We start from the raw sequence: 21186 nt of genomic DNA, 5'->3' as shown, positions 1-21186 counted from the left end.
CAACCCTCCATCACCCCCGCAAGCGCGCACATTCTTATTCCCTCCCCCACCATCCCCCAGAGGCCCCAACAGGTGCCGAGGGAGACGCGGACCTGAGGTCCCCCGGCTGGCCCTCAAGAGCCAAGAGAGCTGTCCACGTCTGAGAGGCCAGTTTCACAAGAAAACTCCCGCCCCCAAGCACCCTCACCCCAAGTCCGTCCCGGCCCTCCTGCGAGTCCCGGGCGAACACAGCTCCCACCTCTCCCCAACTAAGCGATACCTTCGGTTCCTGAGCGCCAGACCCCGAGGGCCAGGGAGCCGCGCCACTTCGCTGCGCACCGGGGGCCACAGCGCGTGCCGCCTGCCACGTCGAACCCAGGCCCAGGCTGTGGACTGGGGTGGGGGTTACCAGAGACCGTGGAACTTGGGGGAACCCAAACCAGTGCGACCCGGGATCAAGAACTTCTGGATTGGAGGCGGGGTGTAAACAGGGCTGGTGGACTTGGAGAATTCAGGACTGCAAGTGAGGACGATCACCCGGGCTGCGGGATGATGGGGAGTTCGAGGGGAGGGGGCTGCCTGCTGGATTGAGGGCCGACGGGGGCGACAGACTTACAGGAAGGGGTGCAGGAGGTGCCCTCTCCCGATCACCGACCGGAGAGCGACCACATTCCCCTTCCTTTCGCTGTCTCCCCCCCGCACCCAGCTCGAACCAGCCCCGACGGGAGGGCCCGCCGCGCCCCAGCTCCCGGGGAAGGGGGCGCTGGGGAGGAGGACGGGGCAGCTACGAGGGGACTCACCTTCGTGCTGCCAGTCGCGGCGGGGGCAGGCCCGGGAGGGGCGAGGGCGCGGCCCGCTCACCCGCCCGCTGCGGGACTGTCCTGGGCGCCCGGCTCGCCTGCGCTCCGCCCGCCCGTTCCCAAGTTGCTCAATCTGCGGACGGCTCACGCCCTCGGGGCCAGCGCCCCACCCGGCGCATCGGTCCTCCGGGGCGGCCCGGAGCGGCCCTGGTTCTCTGCAGTACCCGATCGAATGCCCTACTCTGGCCGGTCGCTCCGGGCTCTCTGCCCTGCGCTGGTGCTCTCCGTCGCGCCTCCGCTCGGCCGGAGCTCCCAGCCCGGAGAGGGGCCAGTCCTCTGCGAGCACGAGGGAGGGAATCCCCCCCTTCGCAGTCCCACCCGCGAGCCGGCCCCCCTTCCAGGGATCCGCAAGAAAAAATGGACTGGAGCGCCGGCCCGGGAGTCCGCACGTCCTTGCCCGAAGCTGGCGCCCTGCGCTCCGAGCGCGGGACTGGCAGAGGGGCAAGTCCCCGGGACCGTGGGGCAGACCCTCTGTCTTTGTCCCCTGCCACGCCCCGCGCCCCGGGGATTCCAGGCAGCCAGAGAACCCGCAACAACTCCGCTTCCGCAACAACTCCGCTCATCTTGGGGTCAGAACTGGGGCCGGAGACCCTCGTGAAAACCCCAGTTTCCCCATCAGGAACCTGGAAAGTGACAAGGAACAGGCTCAACAGGGCCTGGTGGTCCTGACCGCACCCTCTCCCCCTTCAGGGTCAAATCTGTGCATCTTCCCAGTACAGAAGAAATACCAAGGCTATCAGATCCTGGGCACCGAGGTGAGGACACCTCCAGAGGCAGCTGGTAGGTGAGAGTGAGGGAGATCATGGAATAACACTTAGATTCTTGTCTGGCTCTATCACTTACCAGCTGTGTGGTCATGCCTAGGTTACTTAACCTCTCTGAATCGCAAAGTTTTATCTGTTTTGAGGGTTCAATGAAATGAAGGCTACAAACTCCTGGTTAATGGTAGGAACTCCATAAATGTTTGTGGAATGAGTCTTGAACAGCTACAGACACCTGCAGTGACCCAGATGATGTTGAAGTCAAGCCTGAAGAAGGGAGGGAAAGAGACTCACTTCTTAGAGTGGCAAACAGCTGTTCTCCAGCTTCACTTCAGATTGGGAAAGGAAAATGGGCTAAAACTATAGTTAGTGGGAGTTAAGCTAGAGCAGAAAAGATGTACTGATTGTGTGTGTGGGGGGTGAGTAATCAAGACAGGCTGTGGAATCTCCCTCTTAGGAGAGAAGGGGGGACCCTGACTATTGAGTTTAAGGGCACAGGGTCATTTACGATGACAGGAGAATGGATGTAATGACCCCTAGAGTGTCCTGATGGCCAGGGAACAGGGATGGTGGGTAGCCAGAAAAAGTGGAGCAGTTGGGTTCGAAATGCCCAGTGTCTGGGTTCATTCAGCCAGAGCATTGCCAAGTTTGCAGGAGGCAAACAGCCATTTCCGAGTTGGTCCAGGGGCCCCCTCCAACCTCCAACCCCCTCTCAAGTCCCTCCCCTCTCCCCTCTGCCCTGAGCCTTCCCTGCATCTAACCGGCCCTTGGCTCTGCTCCGTGTCTAATCAAACAGCCCCAAATGCCGAAAACTCAATGTTTATTTTATTTTATTTTTTTACACACTTGCATAACTCTCTGACAAGCCACGCCAGGCATTGGGCTTTTTGTTTGGTTTTATTTTGTTGCGTTTAGGAAAAAAGAGAGAGAGAGAGAGAGAAAAGAGAAGAAATAACACAAACCACACAGCCCTAGAAGCTGTCCTAGGCCAGGCAGTGGGCTCAGGTTTCCTGCCTGAGGAAAAGTCTGTGGAAGTTGGGGGGCCTAGCTACTAGGCTCAGGAATGAGTGAGAAAGGGAAGAAAGCCACCTGGGTCACAGAAGATAACGAATTAGAACCATGTGACAATAATGGGTGACTAAGAAAGAATGTTTCTTGTGCATCTAATGTATGCCAAGCTCTGTGTTTTGCATATATATTCTGTTACCTAATTTTGCAACCATTGTAATTCCTTTCTTTTTTATTTTTCTTCCCCCCCGCCCCATTTTTTCTCATAAATGTAAATTCAGAGCCTCAGATACAAGTCAATTGCTCAGAGACACACAACCTGCAAGTGACCAGCCCCGTTCAGGTTATGCCAAATGAGTAGTTTCCCTGGGAAAGTTGTGTTGCTCTAAATTTGCATATGCTGTGCATTCTGCTTAGAAATGTCTTTTTCTCTAATCCTTCTTGTGCCATCCTTCAAAAGGTCTGTACCAAATTTCGCCTGACCACCTCAAATGTCAGCCTCCAAACCTTGTGTAGACCTGTACATCACCCATCATTGGTCAATGATGGTCTCTTCCACTGCAGTGTGAGTTCCTTAAGGTCAGGGACTGTGTCTGATTTGTCCTTATGATCCCAGCACCATGGACATACTTAACCAACATTCAGTAAACTGAACCTCCAGATGACCAGGACTGTACCTTTGTAGGTCCTGCAGGCTTACTCAGATGATGTTACAGGTCACTAGCTGTAATTACCCAGGCCAAGATCATCATTCTCATTAGAGACCAAAGGTCAGTGGACCTGGGCCAGGGTTGTAGCTCCTAGAGATTAGGAAAGTTCCTCACACTTTATGTCACTTTGCAAGACAAGAATTATTTGACCACCTTCATTGTCACTGTATCACAATACTTTCAGCTATAAGAAATAGAAGACCAATTCAAACTAGCTTAGACAATAGGAGTGAATTATTATTTGAGCATCAAGAAGGGCTGATATAGGAATGGTCTAGTAACTCAACAACCCCATCAAGAATCAAGTTCTTTCCCATATTTTCATTCTAGCACCCTCAGTGTGCTGGTCACAGCCCTCATGAGAAAAGATGGCTGCAGGAGCTCCAGACACCACATCTTCACCCACCAAGTCCAGCAATTAAGTCCAGCTGTCTCTTTTTAATAGTTAATGGGATTACATGCCCACCAATGAACCAATCACAGACAAGAGGGATCACGCTGCTAAAATTAGTTTAGACCAGTAAGGATTTACCTGAATTACCTGTGGAAGAGTCTTCACAGACAAAAGCAGAACTCTGTCAGCACTGAAGAAGGCTTTTGAATTGAAAACTAATGGCATCTGTGATCATTACTGTTACTCTAGAAAAAGTTGACTTTGTTATGGTCAATTTACAGGCTCCCCTGCAAACTCTAGTCTCCATAACTCTGTTGTTCTCTGAAATCTTTCTTTCTCTTTCTTTCTTTCTTTTCTTTCTTTCTTTCTTTCTTTCTTTCTTTCTTTCTTTCTTTCTTTCTTTCTTTCTTTCTTTCTTTCTCTTTCTTTCTTTTTTCTTTCTCTCTTTCTTTCTTTTTTCCTTCCTTCCTTCCTTCCTTTCTTCCTTCCTTCCTTCCTTCCCTCTCTCTCTCTCTCTTTCTTTCTTTCTTTCAGAAGAAGAAGAAGAAGAAGAAGAAGAAGAAGTCTTGCTCTGTTGCCCGGGCTGAAGTGCAATGATGCGATCTCGGCTCACTGCAACCTCAGCCTCCCAGGTTCAAGCAATTCTCCTGCCTCAGCTTCCCAAGTAGCTGAGATTACAGGCACGCCACCATGCCCAACTAATTTTTTTTTTTTTTTTGTATTTTTAGTAGAGACCATGTTGGTCAGGCTAGTTTCGAACTCCTTATCTCAAATGATCTGCCCACCTCAGCTTCTCAAATTGATGGGATTACAGGCATGAGCCATTGCCCAGGCTAGATCTTGTCATCCTTTCTTTCGTGGAGGCAATATAGTATAATGGCTAAATGCATGGACACTAGAATTGGCCCTGAGTTTGAAGCCCATCTCTACCACTGACTAGCTTAATGTCCTTGGGCAAGTCACCTCACCTCCCTGAGCCTCAGTTTCTTCATCTGTTAAATAGGTAGAGTAACAATATTAACCCACCACAGTTCTTATAGGGATGACCTAAGATAATGCATTTAAAGAGCTTAGCACAAGCTTAGGAATTATAGTAAGTACTTAGTACATGCTGGCTCTTCTTATTAGCTATAATTTGGTTAGTGCCTTTATTAGATATCAACTGAGCACTATTGTATCCCAGGCACAGGGCTGGAAATGGAGGTTAGAGAAATGAGTATCATACTGTCTGTCTTCCTAAGGAACTCCTGGTTTAGTGAGGAAGGCAGACTCAAGAGCCTGGTGAAAGGGTAAATGAGGCAGAGTGGTGGGACAAAGTAAGGGGTGACCGCGACTCCTTGAGGGAATCTGAGAAGGCTTCTTCAGGGAAGAAATGCTTGAAAGATTTATTGGCATTTTCTAGGCACACATGATCAAAAGGCGTTCCAGGCAGAGGGAATGGCAGGTGCAAGGGCCCGGAGGCCTGCTGCATCATGTTGCCCTTAGTGCTGTAAGTAGTTCTGCATCGTGGATATTTTGGATGAGAGAGGTGGAGAGGTGGGGAAGAGGGCAGCAGATGGGGCCTTTCCAAAAGGACCTTATGGTACCAGGCCAAAGAGCAGGAACTTTACCCTGAGGGCAAGGGCAGCCCCTGAGTGTCACTGAGGCAGAAAGGCAGGACCAGAGTTGTGCTTTAGAAGTGTCTTGCAGCTCTGGTGAAGGCTGAATTTGAAGAGGTGAGACTGAAGGGAATGAGGAGCCCCGGTAAGCAGTAATAAAGTATATCATTCCCAAGAACACTGCCCAGCTCCTCCTCCTTCCTCTCTCTCCACCTTCCTCCCAGGGGGCCTGCTGTGTCCTCTGGAGCCCCATACCAGCAGAAACACACCTATCAGATTCTCCACCTTGTTGTGAGTGAGTTCGGGGTCCTCTAACACACACCAGGGATGCCACCCCCTTTGCCCAGCAAAGTCTGGCAAAACCACTCATTCTCCCTCACGAGGGTGTGGCATCTGCCTCATTCCACACCACCCCCCTGCCCTCCCTTTTGTAACTGTTCCTCCTGTTCTACCTTCCTGCTCTCCTCACCTGGGTTATTTCCCTCATGCCCTGCTGTGCTTTCTTTGCTCACACAGGACCTTGGCATCTGTCTTGAGGTCCTCTTCTCTCTGGCAGACTCAAGCATCACGTTGGGGACCTCATTCTCTATGTCAGTGCTACTCCCAACACCTCTGGGACCTCCTGGACTAGGTCGATACTCTTGTCCACTCCACTTTCGTCTCCCATTCACATGACCACCCCCTCTTGACCTCACCAAAACTACTCCATCCCTGAAATCATAGGCTTCAAGATCCTCAGACCCCCAACTCTAACCTTCTTCTGCTCCCAATCTCTCATGCCCTTCCTTCTAATTCAGATTCTTGGCATTTCACCTGCCCGATGACGATTTCTGCACTGGCCTTGCCTCCACATCTTAACTGCCCCACAAACCCCCTGCCAGTTCCTGCTGAGCTCCTCTGGACAGTCCTCCAGCTATCTAGGACAGTGCCACTGCAAATCCACAGCCAGCCTCCACTGGAGCTTCAGCAAGCCCACGATGACCATGCAGACTTCCCCTTCCAGCCCCTCCCAGCCTCTCACCCCCTCCTAGCCCTCATCATCAAGCAGCTAAGATGGCCAAGATTGACCCCTTTCAACTCCCTGCCCCTAAACTTAAACTCTTGAGCCCTGCACAGAACCTCTTTCTCCCCAGATTTTCTCCTTGGAAACAGCGATGAAGCTGATAAAGCAGGAAACTGGGAGTTGTTTTGCATTCTTCTCTCTCTCACCTCCCACATCCATTCTATTGGCAAATTCTGTTGGATCTGCCCCCAGAACCTTTCCTGCTTTAAGCCAAATTTGCTGCTTACCTGGACAATTGTTAGTGTCCCTTCCAGGTTGCCCCATTCCCACTCTATCCCCCACCAACACAGGCTTTACGCAGTAGCCAGAGTACACTAACAATTATAAAGCAGATCCCATCATTTTCTCCCCTGCTTAAACCTTCCAGTGATTTTCCATCACACTTAGAACCAAATTCAAACACCATCCCTTATAAGGCTACATCCCTCCAGCTTCATACATCGCCTCTCTCTCTACTTCAGCCCTATCAGGCTTCTTTCAGTTCTTTGGTAATTCCAGACTCTTTCTCATCCCAGGGCCTTTGCACGGGTTCTCTGCCATCTTGTCCTTCCCATAACTCTTCATATGGGCCATTTCTTTTCTTCCTTTTTTTTTTTTTGATTAAAAAAATTTTTTTAATAGAGGTGGGGTCTCACTATATTGCCCAGGCTGATCTCAAACTCCTGGGCTCAAGCAATCCTCTCACCTTGGCCTCCCAAAGTACTGGGAGTGGGCATGAGCCGCTGTGCCCAGCCTCTTTTCTTCCTTCCAATCTCCACTTAAAAAATATTTTGTTAGAAGGGCCTCCCCTGACCTCTCCATCTGAGTAGCTCCCCCACTATTTCATATCACAGCTTCCTTTCTGTTGCAGTATATGTTGTATTTGTTTGTTGGTTTTATTTTGATTTTAGAGACAGGGTCTCACTCTGTTACTGAGGCTGGAGTGTAGTGGCACAATCATAGCTCATTCGTCCACCTCAGCCTCCCAAGCAGCTGGGACTACAGGTGCGTGTCACAATGCCCAGCTAACTTTTTACTTTTTTTTTTTTTTGTAAAGATGGTGTCTCACTGTGTTGCTCAGGCTGGTCTTGAACTCCTGGCCTCAAGTGATCCTCCCACCTTGGCACTGGGATGACAGGCATGAGCCGCCATACCTGGCCCTATTTTGCATTTTGTAGCCATTTACTCGCATGTTCCTGTGCTAGACTCCAGTTCCCAGTCCTTCCATGTGAAAGAGTCCCCTTCCTTTCCACAGTTCTCACTCTCCCGGCATGATCCACGGCTAAGGTCAGCAGCAACCTCCTTATCACCGCAGTCTGTGGTTCCTTTGTCTTCTTCCTTCTCTATCCCTGTGTAATTCTTGACACCTCCACCTTCTTGGAATGCTTCTCTCCACTGTCCTGGTTCCTGTTTCCCTGTATATCTGTCCACCTGCCCTCCCAGCCGTTAACTGTGGACAAACCCAGGGTGATTCCCGGCCATCTGCCTTTCTTGTCAACCATGAACTAATATAGCAGAAAGCACAATTCCCAATAGTAAGAAAAGTAAGTGTCAAGTTGGCTAGGCCATGGGAAAAACATTGTACTTTTTGTTTCTCTGCAAGTATTTTTTCAGTGGGAATAATACTGAAATCGGTAGACTTTGAGTAAAGCAGATTACCTTCCATAATGTAGGTGGGCCTTATCCAATCAGATGAAGGCCATAAGAGGAAAGAATGAACTTCCCTGAGCGAGAAGAAATTCTGGCTTTGGACTTGAACTGCAATACCAGCTCTTCCTTGGGTCTCCAACCTGCCAGCTCATCCTTGCAGATTTTGGATTTGCCAGCCTTTATACTCATGTGAGCCAGTCCTTAAAATTCAGTCTCTCTTTCTCATTGGCTCTGTTTCTCTGGAGAACCCTGACTAATAGAGTAGGTGCTAAATAAATCTTAACTTTAAAAATCCCAAACTCTTTCCTTAGTGAAATCTTTCTCACAGATCCAAATATGAGGTCTGAGAGTCAGGACACCCAAGTTCTAGTTCCAGGTTTGCCACTTGCTGGCTGGATGATCTTATCCAAGTCTCCCGACGTCTGTAAACCTGCCTGTCCCTTAGTCTTTCCCACCTCCATCAACAGCACCTCCAGCTATCCAGATAATCAGATTAAAACCCCAAGAAGTCATTCTTCTAGATTGCTGTCTTTCCTTTATTCCCCGTTCCTGATCATCAGCAAATTGTTTCACTTCCACCTCCAGAGTGGATCCATGTGTCAGACTCCATCACCTGGTCCAAGCACCACTGTCACCTGCTTGGGTGATGCCTCAGACCTGCTGCTTATCTCTCAGCTTCCCTTTTTCCCCCACAATCCACAGCAGCCAGGGTGATTTTTTAGAAATATAGATCAGATCATAGCACTTGTACTGGTTTCCTATTGCTGCTATAACAAATTATAACTTAGTGGCTCCAAATAACACAGGCTTATTATTTTACAGTTCTAGAAGCCAGAAGTCTAAAATAGGTTGTTAGGGCTGCATTCCTTCCAGATACCTTAGGAAGATCTGATTCCTTGCCTTTTCCACCTTCTAGAAGCCACTTGCATTCCCTGGTTCACAGTCCCCTCCTTGCATCCCTTTGACCTCCACTTTTGTTCTCACATCTCCTCTGACTCTGACCCTCTTGCCCGCCTTTTATAAGGACCCTTGTGCTTCCACAGTGCCCACCCAGATAAGCCAAGATATTCTCCCCATCTCAAGCCTTAATAGCATCTGCAAATCTCTTTGTGATGTGAGGTAACATATTCACAGGTTTGGGGGATTAGAATGGAGACATCTTTGGAGAGTTGTCTACCACAGTACTCTTAAATCCTTCCAGTGGTTCCACATTGCTCTTAGAATTAAAGCCAGACATCTCACCTGACTTATAAAACCCTCAGGAACCTACCCCTGCTACCTCATTCTGCCCACCTTGGCCTCCTTGCTGTTCCTTGAGTGCACCAAACCCAATTCTGCCCCAAAGTCTTTCTTTTGCTTTTCCTTCTGCTCTGAGTGCCCCCTCCCAGACCTGCACGTGGCCTGCTCCTTCTTGTCATTTAGGTCTCAGCTCAAGAGTCACTCCTCAGAGAGGCTTTCTGTTGTCTAAAGTAGCTCTAGTAGATCATCTCATATTGTTTCCTTCATAGTACCTTATCTCTGCTTGACGTTTTCTTGTTCACTGTAGATTGAGCATCCCTTATCCAGAATGCTTGGGACCAGAAGTGTTCCTGATTTCAGATTTGTCTGGATTTTGGAATGTTTGCATTTTGCTGATTCAGAATTCCAAATCCAGAAATCAAAAATCCAAAATGCTCCAAAGAGCATCTCCTTTGAATGTCATGTCTGTGCTCAAAAAGTTTTGGATTTTGCAGCATTTTGGATTTCGGATTTTTGAATTTGTGATGCTCAACCTAAATTTGTTTGTTGTCTGCCTGCTACATAAGAATGCAGGCATCTTCAAAGCTGGGACCTTCAGGAGATTGAGACCATCCTGGCTAACGTGGTGAAACCCCGTCTCTACTAAAAAATACAAAAAACTAGCCGGGCGTGGTGGTGGGCACCTATAGTCCCAGCTACTCCAGAGGCTGAGGCAGGAGAATGGTGAGAACCCGGGAGGCGGAGCTTGCAGTGAGCTGAGATCCGGCCACTGCACTCCAGCCTGGGCGACAGAGCGAGACTCCGTCTCAAAAAAAAAAAAAAAAAAAAAAAAGCTGGGACCTTGTCTTTCCTGAATCCCCAGCGCTGGAACTCAACCAGTATTTGCTGCTATGTCAATGAGTCCCAGTTTTCTCATTTTCACTATGGGTATAATAATACCTTTTGACTCATCAAGTTTCTTTGAGGAGCAAAGGAAATAAAAATAGCTACAGTTTTTAGTGGCCAATGATGAGTTAAGCACTGCACCAGGAACTTTACACTTAAGATGCACTGTTCATGTCTTAGTTCAGGGCCATGTGGTTGCAAGGAACAGAAACCCTCTCAAGCCAGTTCAAGAAAAAGGAGGCTTATTGGAAGGTTGTAACAGACAACCTGGTAAACATCCAAGGAGAGGGTAAAATGTGGGAGAGACAGGCTGCTTATCACCCTGCATCACTCCTTCCGGGGGCAGCATGGTCCCTTATCACCACTTTTTTCTGTGCAGCTGGGCCTTCTCTCTGAAGACTAGCTGCTTCTGCTTCCACATGGTCACTTATGGCTCAAAATGGCCTCAACTCTCTGTGAGCTTATGGCGTAGCTGCTTCGTAGCTACTGTCTCTCAGAGGCCTAAACCTCATTCCAGGGAGAGAGAGTCCAGTTGCCCTGGATTGAACACCTTGTTGACTCCTGGTGCTATCACCTGTGGACAAGATGATGAGGTCATGAGCCCTGTGTGGCTGCCTGGGCATATGCCCTCAGAAGGGACTGTGGATGGGACACCATCCCAAAGAAAGAAATATGACTGGGCAGGCACCCCAAAACATGTCCGCAGTAGTGCAAAGCACTGAGCACACACTCCAGCTCAGCTCTCAACTGACATGAGTTCCATCTTTTCCAACCACCTTTTCAGCTACTAGTTCAGAGTCCTCTGGCTCCCTAATAAATACATCTCCAGCTTGGTTCTTATCTTCACACCAGTCAATACTTTAAGTTGCCTGCGGCTTATTTCCAGCACATGTATCCTGCTAGTTCTTCAAATTCAACCTAAGAAAAGCTGGATTACTCTTCCTCCAGAAACTGGCTCCTCTCCATTTCCTGCCTCTGACACAGCCTGACTCTTCCAGGCAGCCTCACGCTGAGCCCTTGGATCTGCTATTGGCCATCTCAGCGCCTTGGGAAGAGGTCTTTGCCTCCCTGTCATCTCCCTCCACTGTCGGTCTCCATGTTAACCCATGGCACAGCAGAGCAAGACAGCTGAGGTACTTTGGAGTCAGACAAACCTGGGTCCGATCCCAGCTCTACCTCTTAATCTTGTTTTGTTTTGTTTTTGTTTGTTTGTTTTTGTTTGTTTTGAGACAGGGTCTCGCTCTTTCACCCAGGCTGGAGTTTAGTGTCACCATCATGGCTCACTGCAGCCTTGACTTTCTGGGCTCAAATGATCCTCCCGCCTTGGCCTCCCAAGGAGGTGGGTCTACAGACACATGCCACCAGATGTGGTGACATCTGGTTAATTTGTCTATTTTTTTTTTTTTTTTGGAAAGACAGGGTCTCATATTGCCTAGGCTGGTCTCAAACTCCTGGGCTCAAGCACTCCTCCCTCCTCAGCCTCCCAAAGTGCTGTGATTACAGGTGTGAGACACTGTGCCCTGCTCCTTTTAATTTTGCGATCTTGGCAAATCTCTCTCTCTCTGTCTCTGTCTCTCTCTCTCTCTCTCTCTTTTTTTTTGAGACTGAATCTTGCTCTGTCGCCCAGGCTGGAGTATAGTGGCGTGATCTTGGCTCACTGCAACCTCCACCTCCCGAGTTCAAGCAATTCTCCTGCCTCAGCTTCCCGAGTAGCTGGGACTACAGGCATGCACCAACACTCCCGGCTAATTTTTTTTGTGTGTATTTTTAGTAGACACAGGGTTTCCCCACATTGGCCAGGCTGTTCTCAAACTCTTGATCTCAGGTGATCCACCTGCCTCAGCCTCCCAAAGTGCTGAGATTATAGGCGTGAGCCACTACTCCTGGCCAAATCTCTTGAACTTGATAGGTTAAGTGTCCTCATGTGTCCAATGGTGATAATTATAATTTCTACCTTACAGGGTTGTCGTAAGAACTGATATAATGCATGTAAAGCCTGCAGATCCACATTTTCTCAGTGATTGATTGATTAGTTTCCAGCAATGTGCCAAGAAAACAAAGACAAGTAAGATATGTCCCTGGTTTTAATAAACCTGAAGTTTCTTAACAAGTCTGTGTCAAACATGGTAATACCTTTCTTACTCCCTGCCTGACAAGGCCCTTCTGGCAATACATTATTAAAATTAATGGTTAACTGTGTTATATAACATTAATTATATGTAAGTATACATTATATATAATATGTAAATGTATATTATACATAATATGTAATTATATATAACTAGTCTCCAGTTATAAGAGCAATTTGTGATTTTTTAGAAAACATAAGGGAGGGATAGAGTTACCCTAATCCCTCCATTGTGGTAGAATTCATTCCTTCCAGATATGCTGCTTGGCAACAATTGTATCACACGTCACATACGTCTGGATCAAGTGTTACTTTGCAAGTATTCAGCTATGGCATTAAAGATCCTTTCAAGAACCCTTTTGAATGGCTTCTCTAGGTGACACAGCAAATGGTGAGTAGCGACACACATTTATCCTCTCCTCCATTATTAGAGATGTGGGTGGGTTTTTCTCTCAGTGATAAATAATGCAAAATAAACATTATTATTCAGGGGTTCACTTTTTATTTATTTATTTTATTATTATTGTTATTTTAGATATGTTATCTTGCTCTGTTGTCCAAGCTGGAGTGCAGTGGCAAAATGTCAGCTCACTGCAACCTCCACCTCCCAGGTTCAAGCCATTATCCTTCTGCCTCAGCCTCCCAAATAGCTGGAATTGCAGGCGCCCACCACCACACCTGGCTAATTTTTGTATTTTTAGTAGAGACAGGGTTTCCCCATGTTGGCCCAGCTGGTCTCGAACTCCTGACCTCAGGTGATCCACCTGCCTCGGCCTCCCAGAGTGCTGGCATTACAGGCGTGAGTCACCACACCTGGCCAAGATTCACTTTAGTCCAGATCTTTTATACCTGTTGTTTTACTTTGTGCTCACGACAACTCTGTGAGCATTGGGGTACATTATTATCCCCATTGTACAGACAAGGAGATAGAGGGCTTGGCCAATTAGGCAGCTCCCCTAAGGTGGCCCAGTGGCAGCCTCTGTGTTTGGATCCACGTCTGTGTGAACTGTTTTGTTTTTTTTTTTGGAAATGGAGTCTCACTCTCTCGCCCAGGCTAGAGTGCAGTGGCTTGATCTCAGCTCACTGCAAGCTCCACCTCCCGGGTTCATGCCATTCTCCTGCCTCAGCCTCCCGAGTAGCTGGGATTGCAGGCGCCCGCCACCATGCCCAGCTGATTTTTTGTATTTTTAGTAGAGACAGAGTTTCACCGTGTTAGCCAGGGTGGTCTCAATCTCCTGTCCTCGTGATCTGCCCGCCTTGGCCTCCCAAAGTGCTGGGATTAAATAGGTGTGAGCCGTGCCTGGCCTCTGTGAACTGTTAATACCACCTGGCTCAACCTTGTCCATGGTTAGTGCTATAAACTCGATTTATTTTTGCAGTGCTGCTGTGAGTACTTTCAAGGCTTTTTGTCCACACTGCAAACATGCTCTCCAGCCTCCAGAACAGTGTCCGGCATGTGGTATGTGCCTGATAAATATCAAACTAATGACTGAAAACGGTGGCAGTATACGAGCTTGCCTTTTTCACTATGATAGTACCTACACTGGGGATTCTCAATAAAGAAAAAAGACGGAAATGTTATTGTAACTCTAATTTGCACTTCTGCTGGGTGTGGTGGCTCACGCCTGTAATCCATGCACTTTGGGAGGCCAAGGTGGGGGGATAACTTCAGGCCTGAAGTTCAAGACCAGCCTGGCCAACATGACAAAACTCTGTCTCTACTAAAAACACAAAAGTTAGCCGGGCGTGGTGGTGGGTGCCTGTAATCCCAGCTACTCAGGAGGCTGAGACAGGAGAATCACTTGAACCTGAGAGGCGGAGGTTGCAGTGAGCCGAGATTGTGCCACTGCACTCCAGCCTGGGCAACAGAGTGAGACTCTGTCTCAATAATAATAATAATAATAATAATAATTTGCACTTCTTTGATTATCGATGAGATGAAATGTGTTTTACAAATACCCACCACTACATATTTATAATTTCTGGCTTGTGGATTTTGCTATCCATATTATTTGCCCTCATTGTCTCTATCATGAGACCCCATTAATGTACTGGGGTCTCTGTGGGGTTTTTACCCCTTAAGTTGTGTAAGATTATTATATGGCAAGAATATTAACTATTTGCTTGTCACGTTAATTGTAACTATTTCCTCCAACCTGTTGTTTGCTTTTTATCTGAGATTACATTATTCTGTCCCACAGAATTCCTGAGTATGCATCTCCTGGGTAAACCATGAGTCTCAAAAAGTAGGCAGCAAACTGGACCCAGTGGCACACGTGTGGAATCCCATCGGGCCTTGGGAGGCCAAGGCAGGAAGTTGCTTGAGGCCAGGAGTGCAAAACCAACATGGCAAGACTCCATCTGTATAAGAAATAAAATAAATTGTCCAGGTATGGTGGTGTGTACCTGTTGTTCCAGTTACTTGGGAGGCTGAGGTAGAAGGACCACTTGAACCCAGGAAGAGGAAGATCCACAGCCTGGGTGACAAAGCGAGACCCTGTCTCAAGAAAAAAAAAAAAAAAAGTAGGTAGCAACTGTATCTCGGACTTTTCCTCTCTCAGACCTTTGTCAGGGGTCTGACCACAAAGTCGTGTTTTTTGTTTATTTTTGTTTTGTTTTGTTTTGTTTTGTTTCTTTTTCTTTTTTTGAGACGGAGTTTCGCTCTTGTTTTCCCGGGCTGGAGTGCAATGGCGCAATCTTGGCTCATTGCAACCTCTGCCTCATGGGTTCAAGCGATTCTCCTGCCTCAGCCTCCCAAGTAGCTGGGATTACAAGCGTGTGCCACCACGCCCGGCTAATTTTGTATTTTTAGTAGAGACGGGTTTCACCCTGTTGGTTAGGCTGATCTCAAACTCCCGACCTCAGGTAATCCACCCGCCTTGGCCTCCCAAAGTGCTGGGATTACAGGCATGAGCCACCATGCTGGCTGTTTTGTTTTGATTTTTGAGACAGGGTCTCGCTCTGTGGTCCGGCTGGAATGCAGTGGTGTCATCACAGTTCACTGCAGCCTCGACCTTCCAGGCTCAAGCCATCCTCCCACCTCACCCTCTCAAGTAGCTGGGACTACAGGCTTATAGTCCACCACATCCGGCTAATTTTATATGTTTTGTAGAGACAGGGTTTTGCCATGTTGCCCAGGCTGATCTCGAACTCCTGGACTCAGGCAATCCTCCTGCCTCAGCCTCTCAAAGTTCTGGGACCATGGCCGTGAGCCACCACACCCAGCCGCAAAGTAGATTTCTAATAAAATTTTCTCCAGGCTCACCCAGCAAAAGTGCACTTGATGGACACTGTCACTTCTTTTGAGCAAGGCTCCCCAAGATAGAAGGCATCACCATTTCCATTTTGCTGATAAGAAAACAGAGGCACATAGAGGCTAAGTGACTTGCCCATGAGCACACTGATTGTAGTGGTCAAGCCTGGATTTATATCCTGTGCTTCCTCCATCACGTGCAGTTGATGGGGGTAAAGCCCAGGTCAGCGACAGGCAGCTGGTACAAGTCCCAAGCCCCTTTTCCTTGCTGGGTTGGACTCATGGCCTTGGCTAAGCTGTTGTTCTGCCCAGTGTCTAAGAGAGAGAGAGAGAGAATAAGTGTGTCTATGTGTTGCATAGGATGAGGGGAAGCAATTGGACTGAGACTGCATCGTGGAAGGCCTTGGAGGCTGAGCCTGAGAGTCAGATTTCATTCTGTAGAATACGTAGAATAAGCATAGTCAGATTCTCCACCACATCCTCTCCCCTTCCCAGAAAACAAGAACCAACCCCACCCTGACTGTGGAGCCCATAACTGGGAAGCCTGAGACCCTGGGCACTTGAGAAACACCTGACCATCAGCTCTCGTCTACCTCACAGAGGAGGGAACCAGGCCCAGTGAGGGGTGGTGACTCAGCCAAGCTCACACTACAACTTAGGGATTAGAACCCAGGTGTCCAATGCCCAGCTGAAGACCCTATCTTCTAATCACTCAGCCCCTCTAAACACAACCAGGGTATCTGTGAGCTAGCGTGAAGCACTTATTCTCTCACCCACTTATTTCATTTATTCAATTAGTATTTCTTCCTTTTTCATCATCTCTGAGAAGCTGTGACTATTCAATTAATATTTATTAAGCACTTACTATATTTTAAGTTCTAAACTAAATCAAAACTAAAGCTAGAAAACAAATAAGACAAATGGTCCCTGCCCTCAGAGGTAGTGCAGAGGAGGTGAGGAGCATGTAATACAGGAGAGACAGTTCTGAGAGACACTGCTCCCTTTGGGATAAGTCGGAGGCAGTGGGAGCCCTGAGCAGAAGTGGAGGGGGAATCAATATTCCTGGAGAAAGTGACTCTCAGCTGGGATCAGACGGCACAAGTTGGTCAGGCCAAGAGTAGAAGGGAACAGCCTCCTATGGAGACCCAGTGCTTGTGGGAAGGCCTGGAGGCTGCAGGTAAGTTGTCATCAGAAACCCACAGGAAGCAGGTGACCATGGGGTGTCTGCCATGAGTGGGAGTAAGGAGAGGTGAAGCCTCAGTGAGCAGGGGCTGGCCAAGGAGGGCCCTGAGAGCCGCGTTAAGGAGTCACTTCTTCACCCAGAGGGCAATTAGAAATTCTTTTTATTAGTAGGGGTGTTGCACAATCTGGTTTCTGGGAGAGACAGGTCACTGCCATTGCCATGTAGAGGGCAGACTGGAGGAGAATGGCATAGAGGCAAGGAAGTCAGTGACAGGCAGGTGCCATGGGCAGTGGGGGAGGTGGGGCTCAGTCCTGGGTTCCCTGGAGACCAAGCTGAGAGCTGGCCTGGCCTGGCAGTGCGGGAGTGACTGAGTCCAAGTCCCCCAAGTGTTCGTGCCAGCCCTTCCTCCTGCCAGCCTGCCCCAGACATGAGTTACACAGGGTAGGCTGGACAGCTAACCAGGTTCAGGTGTTCTGGCCCCTGGCCTCTGTGGGGAAGGGGTGGGTAATGGAGAGCCCCATCCCCACCCCCTCCTGCAGAGTAAGGCCTCAGTGCAGCCCTCTAGTGCAGTTCATCCTGAACCAGCTCAGGTTTAAGGAAAGGGAGGTGGTGGTGGAAGGACGGGGTGACTGGCAGGAGGTGGAGCAAGCAGGCTCCGGCCGGGCTCCTATGCTGGGACTGTTCATATGCTGTGTGTGTCTGTGGATGTGAGTACTTGTCAGGTGTGTGTGCATCCTCTTGCTATCAGTAATATGAACCTGCATCAGTATGTACGTCCAGGCAGTGTGCATGGTTGTACATGTAAATCTGTGTGTGTGTGTGAATCAATGAGCATGGGTGTGTGCTTGTGTCTATGCATGTGTGTCTGCATGGTTCTGAGTGTGTATGTGATCTCACTTTGACTCTGCTGTGTTCCTCTTTTTCTGGAAGGGGATGAGGAGGGTTGGGATTTGCTAACTCCCAGCCAAGGCATTACTTCCATTCCATGCCTGGACTCACCAGGCTTGTCCCCACCCCCAGCTGCCCCTCTGTGAAGCACCCTCCCAGTTGCACCAGGCTGAAAGCTGATTTCTTCCAGCAACTTTGTCCAGCTTTTCCAGGTACCTGATTTGTCTGTGAAGAGTTGAACCCTGAAGTGGGGCAGGCCAGGATCTCTGAGGCAGAAGCGACTCAGTTTCACAGGGATACACATGCATACCCAACACGTGCATTAGCACAGACATGTGTGCACACATGCAAGCCATGTGTGAGTGTAAATGTGCATACACCTTCATGTTCTCTGGGCACTAGGCCAAGAGAGGTAGAAAGGGTCCACTAGGGCACAGGTGCCCCAGAGAGGCCTGGGTGCCCTGTCCTATGTCTTGCACCCTGCATGCTGTGTCAGGTCTGTATCCAGGGACTGTGCAGGTGAACGGATGTGGGCCTAGTGGAGAGCAGGTTTCCGTGTGCAGCATCTACACAGGAGCCTTGGGGGCACACTGAGGCACAAGAACACATGACAGCTTCTATGTGTGACCATGGGACTTGTATAGTCAATGAGCCTCCAAGATATGATACTCCCACGCCAGGACAGCCACACACACACACAGAGACACACACAGACACACACACACACACAGAAACACACACACAGACACACACACACAGAGACACACACACACGGAGTAGCTGTGGTCATCTGGGCCTGCTCAAGAGTGCAGTGGGCAGAGCAAGGGCTTTACAGTCAGACAGGCCCAGCTCTGCCACTTACCTGGCTGTGTGACATTGAGCAAGTCACTTAACCTCTCTGAGTCTCAGCTGAAGATCATGTAACATGGTGATAATAATTATACCTGCCTCATAGAGTTATGATGAGAATAACAGGTACAAATTCATTTATTCCACATATATTTATTGAGTTCTTACCATGTGCTAGGCACTAAGGTTACAACAGTGAACAAAACAGAATAATCTCTGCCCTCATGGAGTTTACATTCTGGTACATACATACTAACATGTGGCCCCGATTCTATGCCTGGCACACAGCAGGTGCTCAAAAAACGGTTATTTCTCACCATCTCCTCACACCCAGCAGTATGTCGTGGGTGAGAAGCCAGGCAGCAGCCTCTTTCTTCTCTCCCGCTTCCATCTGCAGTTCTCGACTCCAGCCCCAGTACCTTGCAGAAGCCTCTGGCTCCTGTTTCAAGAGTAGGAAGAGGGTGGGCAGACAGCTGCAAACACGGCAGTTGAGCAATAGGTAAAAGCATAGTAGTAGCAATGCTGCCCTTGGCCTTGGGGATTTGATGATAGGAAAACTGAAGGAGGCTGGTAAAGCAAAAGGGTGGTGTCTGGGATTCTGCCCCTCCTTGTCCAGGCAGGGCTTCCTCCCACTGAGGTGAAGGCCTAAAGGGGAGTGTTTGCCAGAGAAGGGAATTCCTGAGGTGCAGTCTGCCCTGGAGTGGGGACAGGTTACCTGGCTCCAGGATCCAGTCAACCAGCCCTCACTGAGCACCTACCGCCAGGCCCTTTGGAGACCATGATGTAAACGGGTCTTCTCCATAAAGCGTCTACCCTACCCGCTTTGCAGGGGAGCACATCCAAGCTGGGAGGGGCTATGTGTTTGGCAGCAAATCACAGAGCAGGTCAGCAGCTGAGAGGAGCTGAGCCCAAGTCTTTTCTGTCCGACTCTAAGGCCAGCATTGACTCTAAGACAGAGGAGAGAAGGAGGAGGAGGCCCCAGTTGGCCCAAGGCCCCAAGGCACCAGCAGTGGGAGGGACGGGGCTGGGGAAGAGGGGATCCTCCCCAAGTGGGACTCGGATTCAGGCCCCCAACACACAAAAGCTGAGCTGGTTCTGGCGGGGAAGGGGGTTTCCCAGCTGTTCTGGGGTCATTGAAATCTAACACAAGGACAATACTTCCTCCACCTGCTTTGGGGGTCTGGGTTGAGGGAGCAGGGACTACGACTCCCAGATAGATGGAGGGGCAGCTTGGGAGAAGTGGGAGGATGCATGGTGGACCCCACAGGCCCCTCCTCCTGCTCTCTGGTTCTGAGTGCCTCAGCCTCACAGCAGTCTGCTACGATGCCCATGCTGGAGGGCCAGGGGGCCTAGTGGAGAGGTCAGCTGAGCCTGCCTGGAAGGCCCCAGGCTGAGGAGGTCCTGGGCTGGTCTGACCAAAGCCACCTGTGGCTGGTGGAACTGGAGGAGGTGGGAGAGCAGTGAGAGGTGCTCTTGTTTCCAGGCTCATAGCCCAGATCTGGGGATTGGGGTCATAGACAGGAGGTGTCAATCAACGAATTCTAGATGGGGGAGTCATCACTCTGACCATTCACCCCCGCTGATTGCCACCCCCCTAGAACCTCCCCTTCTACCTGCTGCTCCAGAGTTCCTCCAGAGGTGACTAAAGTGCACATGGCAGTGCACTAGGAGAGGGGTTTCCTATCCGCACCTCTCCACCCCTGGCCCCCAGAGTCGGGTGGGGCAGGTCCCCACTGCAAGAATGCACCCAGTCTGCCTAGGAGCCAGGGAGTGGTTGACTTCCTCCCCCAGACCCACCTCAGCAAGTCCAGCCTGGTCCCCATGAACTCAGGCCTCCCTCCACCCCTCCGATCCCTGGTCCCTTGGCTGGGTGTTCCATGTGCGGAGCTGAGTGTGCATGTGTGAGCTGAGAGGAGAGTGCAAGTGCAAGAGAGTGTACATGTGTGCAAGTGTGCAGATGAGTGTGTGTGCATTAAGGAGTGTATGTGTGCATTTGTTTGCCTCCATGCATGTGTTAGACCAGGTTGCTGAGCACACATGCATGTGCAGCTTATACATCTGTGTGTGAGGGGCAAGAATCACAGAACCTCAAGTTTCCCTGGGACCCTGGAATCTTTCAATCCCCACTGTAGGAGCAAATACATGTGTGGCTGTGTGTCTGTACATAGGGGAAGGGGGAAATGCCACCAGGAGCCATGACAGACACTCTCAGAGTGCCAGCTTGCTGCCAGGTCAGGCGCCTAACATGCAAGATTTTAACCAGCACAATAGCCCTTGGAGGTAGGGAAGATAACAGCCCACTTCATAGGGTCTTGACTGGAATTCGAGACACGGTCCAGGCCCTCCACCATAGGAACCCTCACCATGACCTAGGAATGGGGGTGTGAGGCTCTGAGAGGGGACAGGTGTAGGCGTGAGTGTGCACACTAGGCTGCGTGGGGTAGGCGAGGGTGGAAAGTGGGCACATCAGCGTCTCGGCACAAACCTGGGAGCTGCATTGAGCACAGGCTATGGTTGCAGTGAAAGTGAGTGAGGCTGTGAGTGTGGGTGAGGACAAGGGAGCCTGCTGCAAGGGTCTTGGGGAGGGAGAGAGAGCAAGGGGATGTGCGAGTCTGTGTGCATCTGAGTGAGGGTGTGGGAAACGCATCGAGTTTTTTCCTTTTTTCTTTCTCTTCTCTGCCTTCAACCAGGAACAGATGTCTGAGCAGTCCGACGAATTGGAAACATCTGAAACAACTGTCCGAGCTGAAGTATAATAA

The 21186-nt window shown here is 49.6% G+C and overlaps 1 protein-coding gene and 1 long non-coding RNA gene across 5 annotated transcripts in view; one reads left to right on the top strand and one right to left on the bottom strand.

Moving 5' to 3' along the window:
• LOC105494742 (R-spondin 1) overlaps nt 1-1107 on the bottom strand; it is a 22315-nt gene extending 21208 nt beyond the window's left edge. For all 4 annotated transcript variants that reach the window (XM_071095923.1, XM_071095932.1, XM_011763493.2 and 1 more), the window contains exon 1: nt 780-1107. The gene's annotated coding sequence lies outside the window, so the exon portion shown is untranslated. The remainder of the gene's footprint in view (nt 1-779) is intronic.
• LOC105494741 (uncharacterized) lies at nt 76-21186 on the top strand. Its single transcript, XR_011622945.1, has 7 exons — nt 76-502; nt 1530-1619; nt 12088-12191; nt 12510-12645; nt 13634-13713; nt 14456-14644; nt 21118-21186. It is a non-coding gene; the product is annotated as an uncharacterized lncRNA (long non-coding RNA).

Source organism: Macaca nemestrina, chromosome 1 (assembly GCF_043159975.1).
Source record: "Macaca nemestrina isolate mMacNem1 chromosome 1, mMacNem.hap1, whole genome shotgun sequence".
Classification (NCBI taxonomy): Eukaryota; Metazoa; Chordata; class Mammalia; order Primates; family Cercopithecidae; genus Macaca; species Macaca nemestrina.
The sequence above is the reverse complement of the archived record's forward strand: the minus strand, read 5'-3'. Positions and strand labels throughout refer to the sequence as shown.